Genomic DNA, 17,971 nt, shown 5'->3' with positions numbered 1-17,971 from the left:
TGGTTTGTGTTTGTTGTTGTTTTGTGGGGGATTATTGTTTGTTTTTTAAATAATATTCTTTTCCTAATGGAAAGGACCAAGCAAAGTCTCAAGTGCCCATTTGAGCTAAGACACAGGAGTTGTTTCAGAAGCATTACCGAAATCCTTATTCTGAACTTCTCCAAGTAGCACATTCATGCAAAGAAGAACTTCTTGACAGGGGCATTTTTTTCATGGGACAAAAGGTAGATAGTCCTCACAGAAAAATCAACAATACCAGAATGTTGCATTTTCAGAGGCATTTAACATTTGTGAAAAGATGAAGGGTAAAATATTGAATGTTCCTGAGCTTTTACTATTGGTAAAGTGGTAGCTGGTGAGTCCTTACGTCAGCTGAGCACACCATAGGAAGCCTGTCAATAATTCCTTACACTCCTCAGCTAGGCAAGAAACACAGCCCCTGACATGAGTCATTGCTCCACATCCTGCCCTGCTTCAGCATTTCCTTGTTCAAGGCAGAGGCTCCTCACAGCAGCAGGCTTGAATCACAGCAGATTCAGACAGGATACCGAGTGTCACAGCTCAAACCAGCACACCAAGAGATTCTACACAGGTAAGAGAAAGTTTTCTGTCTTGCACTAGAAAGTAAGAAAACTGCAGTATCTTGGCTAGGTCTTCTTAGCTAAGGTCTGTTACAATTGTTTCAGATGATGCAAATGTGGGAAAATTAAAAGAAACAGTCTGTGTCCTGTTGGGTTTTGATTTGTGGTTGGTTTGGTTTGTTGTTTTTTTTTTTTCCCTTAAGTGGCAGCTTGCTGGAGAGGGAAAAAATATATTTAGGGGTTTCCCAGTTTAAACGCTTTGGCTCTGTGACTGCACTCCACTGACTGCCAGCTGGGGTACACTTAGACTGCAAAATGAGAAATGAGGCTAAAACTACCTGTAAAACTAAAGGAAGCTTTGACCTGACACTCCAAAAGGCATCTCTAGTTTATTTACTCACTGAGTACAGTTTTGCCTCTATTTCTGCTCTTTAATGACCAAAGAAAAGCAAAAAGAGAAAGTGACACACCAAGAGGAGTGACCTAAAGGGGAGTTTCAGTTTAGAGAAGCTCAGAGGATGAACGGTGGGTTAAAAATAATCTCACTTGCTGCCCTGGAATGTCTGCTGAGTAACAGAAAAGGCTCAGACAAGATGTTCAGCATAGTCCAACCAAAACTGAAACCCTACATAACTTTTCAAGTTCTGAATGGTCACTGTTTACAAACTGACAGTGTGCAACAGCAGCTAGAAACCCTGGTGTGAGGAAGGACAGGAATCCCATTGAACCAAGCAGTGCATACACAGTCACAAAGTCAGTGCTACACAACACCTGAGGTCTCAGTCTACAGCTAGTGAAGAAATCAAGTGCAAGAGTGAAAAAACAAGACAGAAGGCAAGCAACTGCAGAGGAGGATTTGCCCAATTCAGGAGTCACAAAGGTTTCTGTGACAAGTGTTTGTGGACTTTGAAAAAGAAGATAACATGATACTGTTGCACAAGTAGGTTTCACACAAACCTGTTGTATTTGAGTTTTGATGGAAGGTTTATGTTAGAGTAATAAAAAGGGACACAACCACAAACATGCATACCAGTCCATACAGCAGGGCATTTAAAATAACTTCTCCATGTTAAAATCTATTATTATTATTACTTTTGGTAGCTTGTTCCTTCTTCTGAAGGATCATCAAGGTAATGCAGGGAGAGAACAGGATGAAAGAGACTCACTTCAAAAAAGTACAAAAAAATTGATGGCACAAGCCCAGTTTCTTGCACCTCTGTGTGAACTTGGAATTCAGGCCCCTCAAGAGCCAGCTCATATCAGACAATTTTGCCTTTTTGAAGACTAAATTGATAGAAATATTTCACCATTTTGCCTGTTGACTAAAAAGGAACCCCAAGTGAGCAGTGAAACCACATGACTATAGATTTCAGATCATATTAAATCAAAAAGCTTGCTATTGTTTTGAGTTTAACAAGTGTAAGCAATGTAAAGGCAGAGATCAGCACAGATTTTTCCTTCTAGATATATTGATTATTTATTTATAGAAAGGGAGAGGAGGTGGTAGAAGTTTTTCACCTCTAAGTTCTCTTCTTGTAATGCAGACCAGGCCACTGAAATATTTACCAAGAGGAGTACTACAAAAAAAGAGTCCAGGAAGCTGTCTCCAGTTACTTAGGTCCTAAAATAATATTGCATTGATGCATACTACATTCAAGAGAAAGAGCTTTTGTTGGAAGTCACCACTTCTTGACATTTTGTCTGGCAGAGAAGACACTCTGGGTGAGGGGAGGTAGGGGCAAGGAGTGGAAAAAACCCACTATATTATGGGGAAAAAAAAACAACCAAAACCACAACAACAACAAAAAACCCCCCAAAACTCAACCCAAAAAACTCCAAGCAAAACACAACAACAATCATACACAACAGTACAGTCAACACTTTCGGGGTTTTTCCCACCTTATCACTGTAGACAGTATGTACTGCTTACTGCTAGGATGGGACAGACATGGACTTGTTGGAGCAGATCCAAAGGAGGTCCACAAAAAATGATCAGAGGGCTGGAGCACCTCTCATCTGAAGACAGGCTAAAAGAGTTGTGGTTGTTCAGCCTGAAGTAAAGGCTCTGGGGAAACCTTATTGCAGCCTTTCAATACTTTAAGGGGGCTTACAAGAAAGACAGAAAAAGACATTTTACCAGGGCCTGTAGCAACAGGCAAAGGGGCAATGGTTTTAAACAGAAAGAGGGTAGATTTAGATTGAACATCAGAAAGATATCCTTTATGATGAGGGTGGTGAGATACTGGAACAGGTTGCCCAGGGAGGTTGTGGATGCCCCCTCCCTGTCAGTATTCAAGACCAGGCTAGATAAGGCTTGGAGCAACCTGGTCTAGTGGGAGGTGTCCCTCCTCACGAAGGGGGTTGGAACCAGATGATCTTTAAAGTCCCTTCCAACTCATTCAATGCTTTTATGATTATGACTTAAGATTCCTTTGAAAAAGTTGAGCTGGTTTCTGACTCTCACACCCTCAGTTACATTCCTTTTCTGAACTGTGTTACAGCCATCCCTTCCACTCAGGACAAGCAGCCTGCCCCTATGGAAGCTGAGCTTTCCTAAATATACACAGAAGGTGGCAGTCCAGTCTAGGCAGCAAGATACTGCAGGCACATGTCAATGGACAGAGCTTTGTTTCAACAGGTGAGAAAAAGGAGGAGAGCAAAAAAGCTTCTGAACAGAATACTTTTCTGCCATAGTCCCCTAAATATACATACACACATATACCAAATGTGAGCATATACTAAGTGAAATGTCATTGAACACTGATGATTTTCAGAAGTACATGGGGATGTACGTACATTGCAGTCAGATTTTTCAAAGCAACCTGAGCCTCAGAGACTTCCAGTCATTTATTTTAATTCACTTCAAACAGCACCTCAGCACCTTCAGGCATGTCTGAACCACACAACAAGGCACGGTGCAGAGGTGCTCGAGCCAACAGGGCCTGGGGAAGTGCCGCTGCCTCCGTGGAGTGTTGCACTGGCATGACCTCCCTGTGCTGCTAGGGCATTACTAACTGCAGCTCCCTGCCATGCTCTCAAGGCTCTGATGCTTCTCAAGGCTCTGATGCTCCTGGCCTGGGAGAGGAGTTCAAAGCCAGCAGAGCTCAAGGCTGTGTGGGGACCCTTGGCTGTTCAGCCCTGGCCCGAGGCATCCACACCGCCTACAGCGGCACACCAGAACTCAAACTAGCTTATTTTTTAACTGGGTTTATTACTGAAAGGGAAAAAGGAGTGGTTGGTTTTGACAGAAGGGGTTTTGGTTTTGTTTAGGTATTTTTCTCCAAGTTTTCCTTTTCCTTCCTGCTCACATAGACTACTGAACAAATAAAACTACAGCCACCTTCAGCATCACTAAAAAGAATCTCCATTTCATGGCTGTAGTGAATTCCAGATTGGGTTGTTCTCTCAGCTGCTTTTCCCTCTACTGTCTCAGCTTGTTTTTGTTTTTTTTCCTAACCTCTGATTCCAGCAGCCACACTCTTTCACCAGTCCATCCCTATGGTGGTTGCTAAAGTTATCTGTAGCAGAACAAAATAAATTGCTGGTAGTATGACAGTGTCTTCAAGGAGGTGCCCGATAAGACAAAAAGAAGAAAGCATGTAACCCTTAATCATTAGCTGTTTCAAGATGCCTGCCTGTTGACTAAGGAAGGAGGAATAAAGAAGTTTAAAAAGGAAAAAAAAAAAAATCACAAATTGGAGAAGATTAATTCTAGAAATACTTGAATATATACAAACCCTAAACTCCAAGGGTAGCCATGTGCCTATGAGCCCCTAGGAATGACGTTTCCTCAGAGCAACTCTGCCTCCCCAGCACAACAGTTTAGGAACAATAAACACATAGCTAGCTGAAGGACTCCAAGATAGATGGTTTCCAGGCATGGAAAACTTGCTTTGACTTTGTGCATGTTAAATTACGCAACTTCTTGCAAGGGCTGTGACCAGACTCTAAGTTCACTTCAAATTTCCTAATGTCCCAGAACCAACTGTCTTAAAGCCCTACTTTATTTTTTAATCCCCTCCTGTGGGTTACCACTTTTTGGTTTTGCTTTCAAAGGAGCCACAGGAAAAAATTCCCTCATGCATAGCAGAAAAGCTCAACCCACCATAGCTTTTCTAGTTACAACATGACAGCACCTTTGGCAACAGATACTACCTCCATTCAGCCACTGTCTCAAGAGTGTCTACCTCCTTGCAGGCATGTGTGGGAGGGAAGCCCTTGAGACCATGTAGCCAAACTCCCGCATTGGCTAAGCTTTGTGCATAAACTCCATAAAATATTGCCTGTATATCACTTACTATATCCTCTGAACAATTTACTCTTAGTCCAAGTGAAGTTGGCTCAACTATGCCCTTTCAGTGAGAGACTTGCTCCGTTAGCACAGAGGACACTGGGTAAACAAGACTTCCAGAAGAGTAAAATGCCATTTTCACAGATCTACAAAGGCATTAAGAGCCAACACTAAAACCTATGGCTACAGCATCCATGTGACAATGTACCCTGAAAAGCAGAACTACCCAACATAGCCAGCCCAGTGACTAAGCACAGCAGGCATTAACACAGCTTAGGGTTAAGGGCACTCAGGAGCATCCTGAAAGAGAGCACCCATAGTGGATGAAACCACAGGACCTAGTGTCATTTGCAAGGATTCACATCAAGTATTTCGGTTTTGATTGTTGCAATTTACTGCAGTTTCACTCCAAATTAACTGTTGTTCTATAAATTAAGAGTACTGGTGACTGGTATAATGTGGCATTTTCTTTGTGTAGTCAAAAAGTGCAACTTTAATGAAGAGTGGGAAAGATGAACAAAACACAAATTATTAATCCAGAGAAGATATGGGGGTTTTTTATTAAATAAAAAAGTATTTCTACTAGTTCCACATGCAGGTATTTTCTTCTCACACCTCTTTGTGCATAAATTATTGTGCAGCCTTGCATATTATGTCACTTACTATTTCCTTACAAGGCTGCTGGGAAGACAAGGCACAAGGGGATGGAGACTGCTATTTGCTTAATTTCCTCCCCCCCTCATTTTATGAATAAGGTTAGTTTGTTGTAGAATCCAAATGTATTTCTCAACTAACTGTTTGAAGTATAATCTCTTCACCTCTGGCTTCTCAGATGTTATTTTCTGACATCCAACTCTCCCTCTGTTCTACATTGCCACATGCTTAAGTTCTGAAGCAGAAGGGTTTTTGTAAAGCAAACTTGCTTTAGCTCCTTTTTCAGTGTCCTTGCCAAAGCAAAGTCAGCTGTCACCAGTTAGAGAACTATCTGAGCTACAGCCTAGCAGATCCTTGCCATCTCTTACAAAAGGAGGTTTCTTTTATTTAGACATCAGGAAATGGAAGAACATCCAGGACTCCCTACAACTCCCATTCTGATGCAGCCCAGCTTTAAACTTTGCTGTTCTTTTTAAAGAGTAGAACTACAGGGTCTATAGAGAGCTGCTGTATTTTGCCTTCTGCATCCTTGCATGCATGTAAACTGACCACTGTATACATCTGCAGACTCACCATGTTCCAGCTATCCAGACTGGGAGGAGACTGGCATTGTCTTCTCCTTCCTTTTTGCAGCAAATAAACATGGCAAACAACACTGAACTGCACCCAAAACACACTTACCTTGCCATCACTGTCTCTTGCAGTTACCCTGAACTCTTACTTCATGAAAGGTGACAATTTCTTCTTAGTCAAATGCACTTTAATATCCAGAGAAGGACATATCTCTTTAATAGCTATAATGGAGCGATCTGCCTCATAGCCACATTCCTCCCCTCCACCCACCAGAAATACACACTTAGGACTTCCAAAGGATTAAATATATATATATACACACACACACACACAGCCAGAAGCATTTGTGAAGCCCAAAAGGTGAGAGGAGGTGCTTTTCCAGCTCTACCTCATACCCAGCAAGTGCCATTCCATGGTTAACTAACTGCCATGCCCTCCTTCCTCAATCACCCACAGCAATGCTTTTCACTACTCAGACTGCAAGCTCCCTTACCTCTGGCAGAATGACAGCTAGTTAGGAGTGCAGTCAGCTACCTGGGGCAGCCAGTGTTTGGCATGGGCTGATCACACTCCAGCCACTGCCATATGTTGCTCTTCTGTTAGCAAAATGCTTAAAAGCTGGCTCAGGCAATATCTGTGCATCCTGTGGCAACTGCATTGGAGTTAAATTTCCAAGAGATTTTTTGAAAGCAGAGCACAACCCTGTAGGAACTAGAGGCCCCCTTGTGCTAGGAACTATAGAGTAGAAGCCATTAGAGCTCTCACTGTCACCTATAGCAAAATTTATATTCTTTTATGGAGTGGTTTATTTGAGATAAGGAATCTTTCCTGACAAGAAAGATTACACCAACATGCAGTTGAGAGGATGGGAATGAGAGGTCCCTGGGGTACTTATGTTGTGCTGTATCTCTTGTATTTTCCAAGTCCTCTGCTGGGAGAGAAGGAGTTAAAAAGATAATTTAAAAAATTTGAGGATAAATCATTGCACTGGGAAGGTCTCCTCTGCAAGACAGGCTGGGAAATATCTGCACCAAGCTAGAGAGTCAGGGGTCAGCTTTTCCTCTGTGACTAAAACTCTAAGTCCCTATACTATGACACTCATTTTACTCCCTCTTCCCTCCTTTCTTTGCTTCTCACAGGGGAATCGAGCAGAAAAGAGTGCGTTCATTTGTACTAGAGCATTGTCATCCACCCAGTAAGTATCCTCTGGGGAAACGTAACTCCATAAACAGCTCTTGGGCCCACAGTTTGCGTCCACTACTGCCAAGGAGAGCAGCAGTGCCTTGCTGAGCACAGACTCCTTCTACAGCACCAGGATCTGGCTGTAGTACACTCCAGGTATTACCTTAATATTCTCAAACCAAAACCAAAATACCTAAGTAAAGAGCTAGCAGGGTTGTATGGCAGGTCTGGCTGGGGGTCTTTAAATTTCCTTATGAGAAACTTCTGTCCTCAGAGATTTCCCTCCACACAATCAGTTTCACCTTTTGAGTACTTCACTACAGCTGCAAGTTTCATGGTGGTCATGGTATGAAACCACTATACTAATATACAGGTGTCTTCTGAATACTGCTTTCACAGCTGAAGTTGAATATCTTGATTCAGATGCAAAGTGACATGATCAAGCTAGCATAAGTCACGGCAACTCTGCTGGCTTGACATGGTTGGCAGTATGTTCCTACCTCACCCCAACTACAGATCTGTTCCACACCTAAGAAGAGAGAGAAGCATTTAAGTTAGGTTAGCTGATTAAAATTCAGTTTTATTGTCTTGGTTCCCTTACTTTTGCCATACTTTTCTTCTGTGCTGAGAGACGCATAAACAACTGTCTACCCAGAAAGAGTCCTTGTGTCAAGGTTCAGCTCCAGAGGGTTTAAGAGTGCTACTTCAGCTCCAGTCCTCCTTGCCTTTGTGGCCCATGGTACAAGAAATTTTTGGGGTAGAGCAGCTGTAAGAAATATGGCACAGCAGAGGAAACACAAGTCATAGCCAAGACCACCATCAGCTCACTGCCAGCAAGGTGCAGAACAGACACACCCCACAACTTGCCTTGTTTAGGCCAGAGAAAGTGTTTTCTTGGGTGGCTCCAGAGCCTGGGGGGCTGCAAGGCCACAAAGCTAATTCTCAGACATTTTGCCTCTCCTGAACAACTGCTGAGAAAGGAGGTTGCTTCAGTTCCTAAAACATCTGTGTTCCACTTTAGAGTTGCTCAAAGGAGTTTGTCCTTCTCCAACTGGCACCTCAACTTCATCTCCCAAATGACTGTTTACAGCTTGAATGAATTATTATGAAAGAGCAACATATAAACAGTCCTACAAGTGCCAATGTCCTCAGAATCTGAGGCATTGTAAGATAGATAACTAATGAGGCTTTTCAAATCCCATCTGGTACTAGGAGAGGGTTGCAAGGGCTTTGAACTGCAGGCATGAGATCATAACATTAACATCTAGAGAAGGTTTCCAGGAGTATGCAGAGGAAGTGCTTCAAAACTAGGTCATTTAAATTCTATATAGTTTGAGTGCTTTATACAAATTATTTCTCCCTTGTATTAAACCTATAAGCTCCTACTTTGTTTAACAGTCATCTGTTAAAGCACAGTTCCAATCATGCCTAATCATTGCTAGTTAACTCCCCACAAGTATGTCATCAAGGGGAGAAAAGAACTTGTTCTATTTCACTTTCTCACAAACCACAGACACTTATGTCTACAAAAAGTGCAGCCACAATGTTTAATGCCATTTAAATAGTGCTTAAGATCCCACCAAAATATTCGGTTGCCTGCGTTATGAGTCCTCCTGATGTTTGACAGGTGCCAGTAAACTAAATACAATGCCAGATCTAACCAATCAGCACTTTGTTCTCTCCTTTTTGAGGACATCACATCACTCTTCCTGTGAGAGTTAGGTATACAGTAGGTTGCACAGTAAGTCCTGTTAAACACTCTTCTCCCCATTTCCACATTACAAGATGCAGTTTGAGTAAGTATTAGGTAATTTTCATATTCCGATTAAAGATCAATCAACTTCAGTTCCTGTTGAACGCATCAGCTCTTTTTGCTAGTAAGCAAAAAGAAATGGGAGAAGGAATCCTGTCTTTCCAGATTGAAATTTCTGTATAGTTTAACTCCAAATTTAGTAATTTCTGAGGCCAAGTCTTGTCATACATTACCACAAACTAAGAACTCAGACTTTGGACACCTCCAAAAGATGGGTTTTCGTAAAGTGTTACTGGAAAGAGAGGATGTGGCTTCAGGCAGCCCAACTGTGGGAAACGGGTGGCCCAGACAGCACATTATCTCCCAGGAGCAGTACAAAGACTCAGTTGCTACATCTGTCAAGACTAAAAGAGTGGCATATTACAGTGACAAAAATCCTCCTGGCCACAGCTTTGTTAGACATGTCCCTAGAAGTGTCTGCTTCCTTAGAATCTGATAGTGAAGCAGAAAAATCAGGTCATTTGCTTCAGCAAAAACAGCTGTGCATCAAATTATTTGGTTTAGGAGTACTTTAAGTACTTTGACATGCAAGATCCTTCTGTGCTCGAAGGAGGTTGCTATTTGCAGAACCAGGGACTCAGTGCAGAGCCCCATCACGCAAGATTAAAACCCTACAAAATTTCAGATTATTTTGCTCTTTATCATTTCACTGATTGCAAAGATGTTGGACTATCCCTGTCATACCTGAGGCTGATCATCTTACTAATTCACAAAGCTTGCTTCCTCAGTGGGGCTAGGCAGGGCCTCCAGCCCAAAGGGCAGGTCAGTGCCCTGCTCTGCTGCATTTGCACACCTTATTTGGGATGTGTCATTTTCACACCCTCATCTTCCAGTCTGGGGCTAGTTCAAAATACACTGTAAAACTAAGTTTACCTAAACTTTCACAGGGGGTTTCCTATATTGAAAGTGTAGAACTGAAGAGAGGTTGGGCTGAACTTTCACAGTGTGAAAGCTCGTGGTTTTATACAAGCTGCTCCTCTTTCTTTTTAAATCATTACTTACCAACACGCTTAAAACAGTAAACATATAAAAGTTCTGTTCAGCATCTCTGACGCTGAAAAAGGTTAAGTTTGGTGGACTCTTGATTACAGAAAGTAGATGACAGCAGGTACCCATGTTCTCCTAGTGTAGGTGTAGCCTGCTCAAGTTGCCCTTGAGAGTAGCACAAAGTTGATTCAGCAACTCATTGCTAAGGTACTTCATTTGGGCCCAGGGCCATCTTTCAAGTGACTTCCACCACAACCCTCAGGATGACATTCCTGTTTACTATCAAGTCAGCATCGGATGTTATTACAACACAAGACATCTGGGTAGCACTCATGAGCTTGACACCATCTGGTTGCTTTCAGATAGTAGGTCTCCAGCTCCAGCAGGAGTCCAGAGAATTTGTGTTGGAGAGCAAAAGCATTAACAACAGAAGGAGATACCAGAGAATCCATGCCAGAATTAATCTGCTTGTTCCATGCACTTTTGTGCAGTTTTCTTCCGGAAGTTATGGAAGAACAGTTTGTCTTCCCTCAACACAGCCATTCTACTAGAGAAGACAACATCCAGCACAAAGTATTGCCAAATGGACTGCTGGTGACTCTCTGATCTTTGGGCACCCTTTGTAATATTACCTGTATTGCTGTTGCAGTAACAGCAGTGGGCTGTTCTAGTCTTTCTGTCCTAACTCCTTCTTGTGTTTAAGACAAACATGGGAGTTACAGTCTGCAGCTCTTGCCCACATAAGAAGCACCTCACTGGATCAGACAAGTCAACTTAGTTCTTCAACTCTGGCAGGAACAACAGGAAACACAATTGAGACAGCATGGGTATCTCAGATACTGGCCAGGCTAACACTGGGCTTGTACTCCTCCAGTATCCACAATCCAAATAGTATGTGCCTGCTTTTCAGAATCACCTTCTATAGTTCCACCTCATGCCTTTCCTAGCACTGGGCTGCCATGCAGACTAGTCTAGGTCATCCTTAGCTACATGTCATATGCTCCTGGAGTTCTGTCCTGTTGCACTGCCTCAACTCCATCACCACATCGTATGACTAAATTACACCACCATCTCTGGCACCCCAGTCACCTGTGTGCTACAGGGTAGCAAAGGAACCATGTGGGCTAAGCCAACAGTTGAGAAGTGGCTTTTCCAGATTTTCCTGGGCTTGGGACAGTAGTTTCTGCTGGCTTTTGTCTCCAACAGCTCCAAACTTGTCTGAGGCAACATTAATGCCCCTCAGCACACCAGAAGTTATTACTTCAAAACAGAAACTGGATCCAACAGAGTTTGGGTCCGAAAACTTAAGCTTGTTTTCTCACCACCACAGTTGTGATAGCACTGTTAGAGTCACTATCAAGAAGCACACAAGGTCTAACCCATTATCAGTTCAAAACATGTTAGCACATAAGCCAGCAGCCACACACTCTATGGAGCAGAATATTTAAAGTGAAAAGGGAGGGGGCAAAGAAGAGATTAGTTGTGTCCTGTAAAGATGAGGGCTTGCAAGGCTGCCAGTGCCAATTTGCAATAGGAAAACAAAGTCACAGAAACTGCACGGTGCAGTAAGAAATGTGACACCATAAGAAATTATGGCTTCCATCTTAGTCTGTTTCTGTGCTTTCTTCCGGGGCAAGAGACCCTTGTACAGCAGAGTAATCCACTGGAAGAATGGGAAGAGGTGGGTTTGGATTGTTAAAGAACAAAAAAACCCCACACAAACAAACAAACAAACAAGAATCAAACCAAACCAAACAAAAAAAAAAAACACAAAACAAAACCAAACACAAACAAACAAACCACAGAGCTGAGAGTCATCTTTCAATTCTGGAAAAGAAACACTTCAGCAAAGTACAACCCTACAGTCTCCAACAGGAAAGTCAAAACACTGAACCACCACAGAAAAAGGAAAACACACATGCACACACATCTCTCCCCCCCCAGACACATGCACAGTTAACCATAATGAAAAAACCTGCAGTAGGTTCTCCACGTATACCTAAAGGACAGAGCAGGCAACATGTGAAAATTAATTGTGCACACACAGACATGAGAAGAATAGGGGACTGTTGTCAGAAATGGTAAGGGGGAGGATGCCACATCTTTCTTTTGCCATGGTTCTGAATAAAAATACATCTATAGGAAGTAACACAAGTGGTTTTTCAGTGCTTTGATGGAAAGGAGTTGCTTTCTTTGCTTCCAGACCCCAAGCTTGCTACTTTGAAAAGGAGCCAGCACCTTGCTGTGTGGTCATGATTACAGATGGGGGTAAAAAAATGCAATGCTATTGCATTGATGAAAAGAAAAGCACTTTTGCTGGTGGGACAAGAACAAGACAAGATCTGATCATGCTTACAGTGTTTGAGATGGGCACTTCAGATTGTTATCTGATTTGGCAGACCTAGATCTGAACCGAGCATTAGCAACAAAACCCAAAATATTTAAGACGACTGAGAAACATTACAGAGTAGAGGGCCTGCAGGAAGTGCTTATGAACTCCATTGCTTCTTTTTCCTATTTATACAAATGGATTGTTCAAGATATTTTCTTCAGACAATAAGTACATCTACCTCAGATCTCAAGCCAATAGCCTAAATCCCTCCAACACCTGCGCAAAACAGAATTGTCTTAAGATGCCCAAGTTTTGTATAATATATGTACATCCCATTAACTCAATGTATGACTGTTCTCCACTCAGAACAATTATTTACAGCTTAGCAAAACAAGCATGAAGTGCTTATAGGAGCTTTTAGGCATCCTCATTTAGAAGCTTATTTGTGTCTATCTCCAATGGACAGAGGTTAACTAGACATTAACATTCTTGTGTTTGCATCAGCCATACAACTAGAAACTTTCTGCTCTCATACTAGAGCAGCTAGGCTTAAAGTGCGTAGGCTTCAGCTTTGTAAATATTTTCAAAAAGTCTGGGTTGGGAAGGCAATTCCATTGGGAGGAGGAGAGCAGGTTTAAGCCTGTAATATTTGGCAACTGTATGCCTTATTTTTGTCACTGGTTTGAAGACTCTTGAAACACTAGGACTTTTTACCAGCATGAGACATTCCATGAGTATTTGTGCTTTGACTGGGTAACTACGGAAAAGGCCAAGATGAGCTCCTGGAGAAGGGAATCGCCCTTCTTTTTCTTAGTAATTAACATTCACTGCACTTAACCTGTTTTTCCTTGCATAAGAAAAGGTATAACTGGAACATGCAGGAATATTAGAGATACTTTGTTAGGGTACATGTGGTATGGAGCACATGTGGCAAATTACTCTCAGGAAAAGTTCTATAAACAGTTCCTCTCTCCTCAAAAAGTTCTCACAAACTGCAGCTATGGGTCTGTCTGGGATAACTGAAAGAAAACAATCCACAGATAAAACCCAGACACCTTCACTTTTGCTTTAACACAGCAAGGCTCCTAGAAGATACCAGCTGAAACATAGACTCACTCCTTTCAGCTCATTAGCTCTGAAATCTATGTTAATTAATAACACTGATTAGCCCCAAGGTTTGTTCCAGGGCTATAAAGACTTTATGATGAACAATTGCTTATCAGCATGTTCACGAAACTGCATTTTGTCAACTAGTAGAAAATCCCAGGATGTGATCCAAGCAGTTCCCCTCACTCCGAGGAGCCACTGCAGCAGAGTTTGTCTTCTAGGTGTACAAGTCCTCAGTGAGGTGCTCAGCATGGAGCTTGGTCAGTTCAGTTGCAACATCATTCTCTGGGGAAGAGCAAAGACAAGTTAAACCAACCTTGGCTAGCCTCAGTTTATTTTTCTCCTCTCATCCTAGCATCTGAGCTTCCATTTTAAGACCCACCATTCCCAGTGTTTCCATGTCCAATGCAGCAACTACCACAGCATTGGCTCCTAATTAGCCCCATTTACCTGTGAAGCTCACCACTTTGTTGATGAATACTTAAAACCTCCCTAGAGAACACTAAGTATTTTCTGAACTTCACCTGTTCCAGGGCTGTCTTCCTCTTCTCACTTGTCAGGATATATGAATCTAATTGATTGTAGGGTTCTGAGTCACAGAGATGTATCATCTAGTAATAGGTCTGATAGAGAAAAAATAATTAAACTATTGTATCTTGATGGAATTGTGTATATGTACCACTAACATAATCATCTTGTCTTGAAGAAAGCTAGTTTGTACAATATGCAAAATTAACATAGCTAAAAGAAGAGACTTGCAATCCTGAAAAGCAACTGGCTGTCCTTGAGCTTACAGCAACAGATACCAGCAAAAATAAGTATCTGCAGGCTTGGATTTTCCCTGCTCCACTACAGAGCTGGAAAGCAATTTTGAAGAATGGAAATTCTCTGGCACTAGTGTTATAATACTTCCTCCTAGATAAGGCATTGAATAAAAGTAATAAAGACATTTTATTGACTATCCCATCAGCTCAGAGCTGTCTCTTGAGCCTGAAATAGTTTCCCTTCTGCTTCCTAGGAAAGTCCCCAAGAATTTCCCTTTCTTCCTTTCCCTTGTGACCAGGCTTCATCCACTACATGAATTTGAAAGTTCAAACTGCAGGAGTTTTCTTCTTTCCTTCTTTGGACTGATGACATTTGCCAAGGGGGTTTTATAATCCTGGCTTGGTGTGAAAGATAACTGCTAACTGAACAGGAAAAAACACATTTGTAAAGTGGATAATATATTGAGCAAGACACAGTTAAAGCCATCACTACAAACATTCGTAAAATCATTACACTAAATGCTGACAGTCAGCCTGTTTAAAATGAGATTATTTTTTTCTGCATTGAGTTTACTATATGTATCTCAATACTGTTCTTACTTTGTGTTCAGTAACTAAATTCTTCTTGGGTTATACCCTCCCTATATTTCATGGCCCTTCACCTGCATTATGTCAAGACACTATACAGATAGGATGGACAGCAAAGATAAAAGGAATCACATTCATGAGTTTTAGACTTATCAGCTGTAAGCAGTTGAAGAAATCAAAGACTGTTGAGATATCTTAGGAGCTAGGCAAGGAGTCAAGGTCAGACCATACACCTACTTCAGTGTTTGGAGAAAAGAAGGCCCAGATTGAGATGCAGGCAAAATATGGTCTCACTTAAATCACAAATAGCCCAGCTGAACCAGAGGGCTGGTGACTGGCTGGAGCTTAGAAGCACAAGGCAGCTGCTGCTCTTGCTATGCCCATCCCTCCAAAATAGGAGGCAGCACCCCATGTCACCCATCTCTTTGCCAGACTTGCTCTGTCTTCGCCATGATTTCTAGCAGCAGTATCCTCTTTTAGCTTGCTTTTCCAAGAAGCCTGAACCAGCTCTACCCATGTGTGGCTGTGCATGTACCGGGAGGTCCTTGTCCCTCTGTAGGGATATAGTAACAAAGGAAGAGTTCAAATAATCCTAAGATTTCCAACGTAGATGCAAAGTGGGGAGCTTGGCCCATTGAATGATGGAGCTGCAAACTCTGCAGAAGTTTAATCTAGGTGGAGGTATTTCAGTGTAGGGGTGCTTCTACAACAGATTCAACAACAGCATTTGACAATCCACTCCTTCAATAAGAAATAGTTGTTTCACATATGGAATCTCTAACCCAGATTGCACAAAACCCCTTGAGGCAAATTCTAACTACAGTGGGAGAGAAAGGCCAGAAATCAGATATCAAAGAGCAAGGAGAAATACCTGTCAGCCACACCCATAACATGCAAGTACTTCCCACGTATTTCAACCCACTTTGGTTCTTCTTGCCTGCGTCTGGTTTATGATGAGCTACTTATAGAGATTCACTTGACATATTAGCTAAAGAAAAAAATGTTTAGGTACTTGAGAGGACCAGAGGAATGGCAGCAAGATGACTATTTCACCTATCTTCTATGCCACTACAGCCTACCAAAGTTTCTTCTCAGCTTATGGTCAGCAAGAACTTGAAACCACACACACACTCACAGGCAGTAAGAGGGCTGACAATCTTTTAGAGGTTATAGCAATAAGTAGGCATCCACTGAGAGCCACCTTCATAGAAGTTGATCTCTCAGGTCCAAGTAGTACTACTAATGCAAACTGGATCATCTTACTTCAAAAATATTTTTCACACCTAGCTTCAGATTATCCACTTTAGAACTACTGGTATTGGCCAGTGTTGTATTAATCCAACAAAATTTTTTTACTGACATCAGTTATCTTACTGTCTTCATGACTTCTCACATAAGTGAGTCTAAGTACAAGCTTAATTGTTTGGTTGTTGAATAGAGTGGTCCAGAATCAGGTAATGCCACAAATTCAAGGGTCAGTTCGAGCAGATGCCAGAACAAAAAAAAACCCACAGTGAGGAATGAAAAATTAGTCTTTTCCATGTTAACATTTTACTCAACAATACCTCTATTTTCACAGGTCAAACAACAGTAAAATAAGATGTCCTCCAGAGTACTACAACCAGATATTCAGAGAGGAACTGACTCTAAAGTCAGAAAAAATACAACACAATATTGATTCACCCTTGTCTCTTTCTGCATTGTCGCTTGTGATCTACTTCAAGGCTTTAAGTCTTGTAAAAAAAAAGACACACACACACACACACCCCCCTAAGCCTTTTTCACGTAACTGCAATTTATAGAAATAATGGCTCGTTATTCTTGAAAAGAATTTATTCGTCAAAAGAGAAAAAAACATTTTGTTGGAAATGGCAGACAAAGAGCAGTGGAAACTCACAGAAAAGCAAAAAGGAATTGAGAAAAAGAACAACTTGGGGGGGGAATCTGTCAGAAAGACATAACAAAAAGGAACAATGACTTTTTGGTTTCTCTTCAGAGGTTTCTTAAAAGGGTGTGAGACCACCACACACCACTTAGTCATAGGGAGTAAGTCTCACCCAGTAGGCACAAGGCCAGGCAAAGAGTGGGATACACTATTGCTCCTTAGGCTGTGCTTCCTGACCTTTCACCTAGACAGCATCGAGTCTGCTGCACTCAGAGACCCAAGAGGACTTAGAGTTTGCAAGACAGGAATATGTGGGGTTGGGAATACTTGCTAGGCATTTGGAAGGCAGAAATCACTCCCTCAGTCAAGAATCTTTCCAGTAGAAAGAGAGCAAATGAAAGGTGCTGCCCTGCCATTCTATAGAGGAGCAGCATTCCCTTGAAAACCCATCTAGCACAGAAGTTATGTTACACAGAGCATAAAACATGTTTTAAGAGAATGGGATGAGAGCCCACTACTGAAAATTACAGACAGTTGCCACACAAAACTGCCTCACACAGACTCTGCAGGCAGCAGTGACACAATGTCCTTCTTGGATCTCTGGACAGCTGTCCCTCTAGTTCCTGGACTTTCAGCCAAGGGAATCAAACAGATGGCAAACACAAAAGTCCTCAGAAATGACCACTGGAGGCATGGATCCTGATGGCCTGAGAATTCAATAAGGCAAAACATAACATGAAACCACCAAATACTCACAGGACTGCAGCATTATTTGATCAGTGTGAAATTCTGCTCACTTGCATACCAAGAGCATGCTTCCTTCCTTCTGAAACTTGAAATGAAACACACCATATTTAGCATCAGTCCCCTGAGCCACCCAAACCTTTTCATTTTGCAAAGCCACAAACAACGTCAGTTTTGTCTGAGCGCTATTAGAAAGGTTATTCTGAAATGAAAATAAAGTCCAATTCCCTGAGGATTCCAGTTTATCAAGTGCACTACCTCGTACACACTCCCGTTTTGGCCAGGCATATCCAGAGTTTTTACCATTTTCCTCCAGACCTTTGGTAGGGTGATGATGTGATTCAGTCCTGGAAACTCTAATCAGATATAAACTATAATTTATGTTTAACGTTTTATTTCTATAAATTCCTCCTTACTAAAACTGTACATGCAAAGCCAGAGGAAAATGTGCAAGTTCCTGCTGCAGTGCT

General features: G+C 41.9%; 1 long non-coding RNA gene across 1 annotated transcript; it reads right to left on the bottom strand.

Annotated features, from left to right (window-relative positions):
- Window positions 1–13,532: 13,532 nt before the first annotated feature.
- On the bottom strand, window positions 13,533–17,589 carry LOC127383854 (uncharacterized). Its single transcript, XR_007889319.1, has 3 exons — window positions 17,514–17,589; window positions 14,045–14,143; window positions 13,533–13,805 (listed from the first exon to the last, which is right to left on the bottom strand). It is a non-coding gene; the product is annotated as an uncharacterized LOC127383854 (long non-coding RNA).
- Between the last annotated feature and the right edge of the window lie 382 nt (window positions 17,590–17,971).

Source organism: Apus apus, chromosome 1, assembly GCF_020740795.1.
Source record: "Apus apus isolate bApuApu2 chromosome 1, bApuApu2.pri.cur, whole genome shotgun sequence".
Classification (NCBI taxonomy): domain Eukaryota; kingdom Metazoa; phylum Chordata; class Aves; order Apodiformes; family Apodidae; genus Apus; species Apus apus.
Note: the sequence above shows the minus strand (reverse complement) of the source record. Positions and strands in the feature narration are given on the sequence as shown.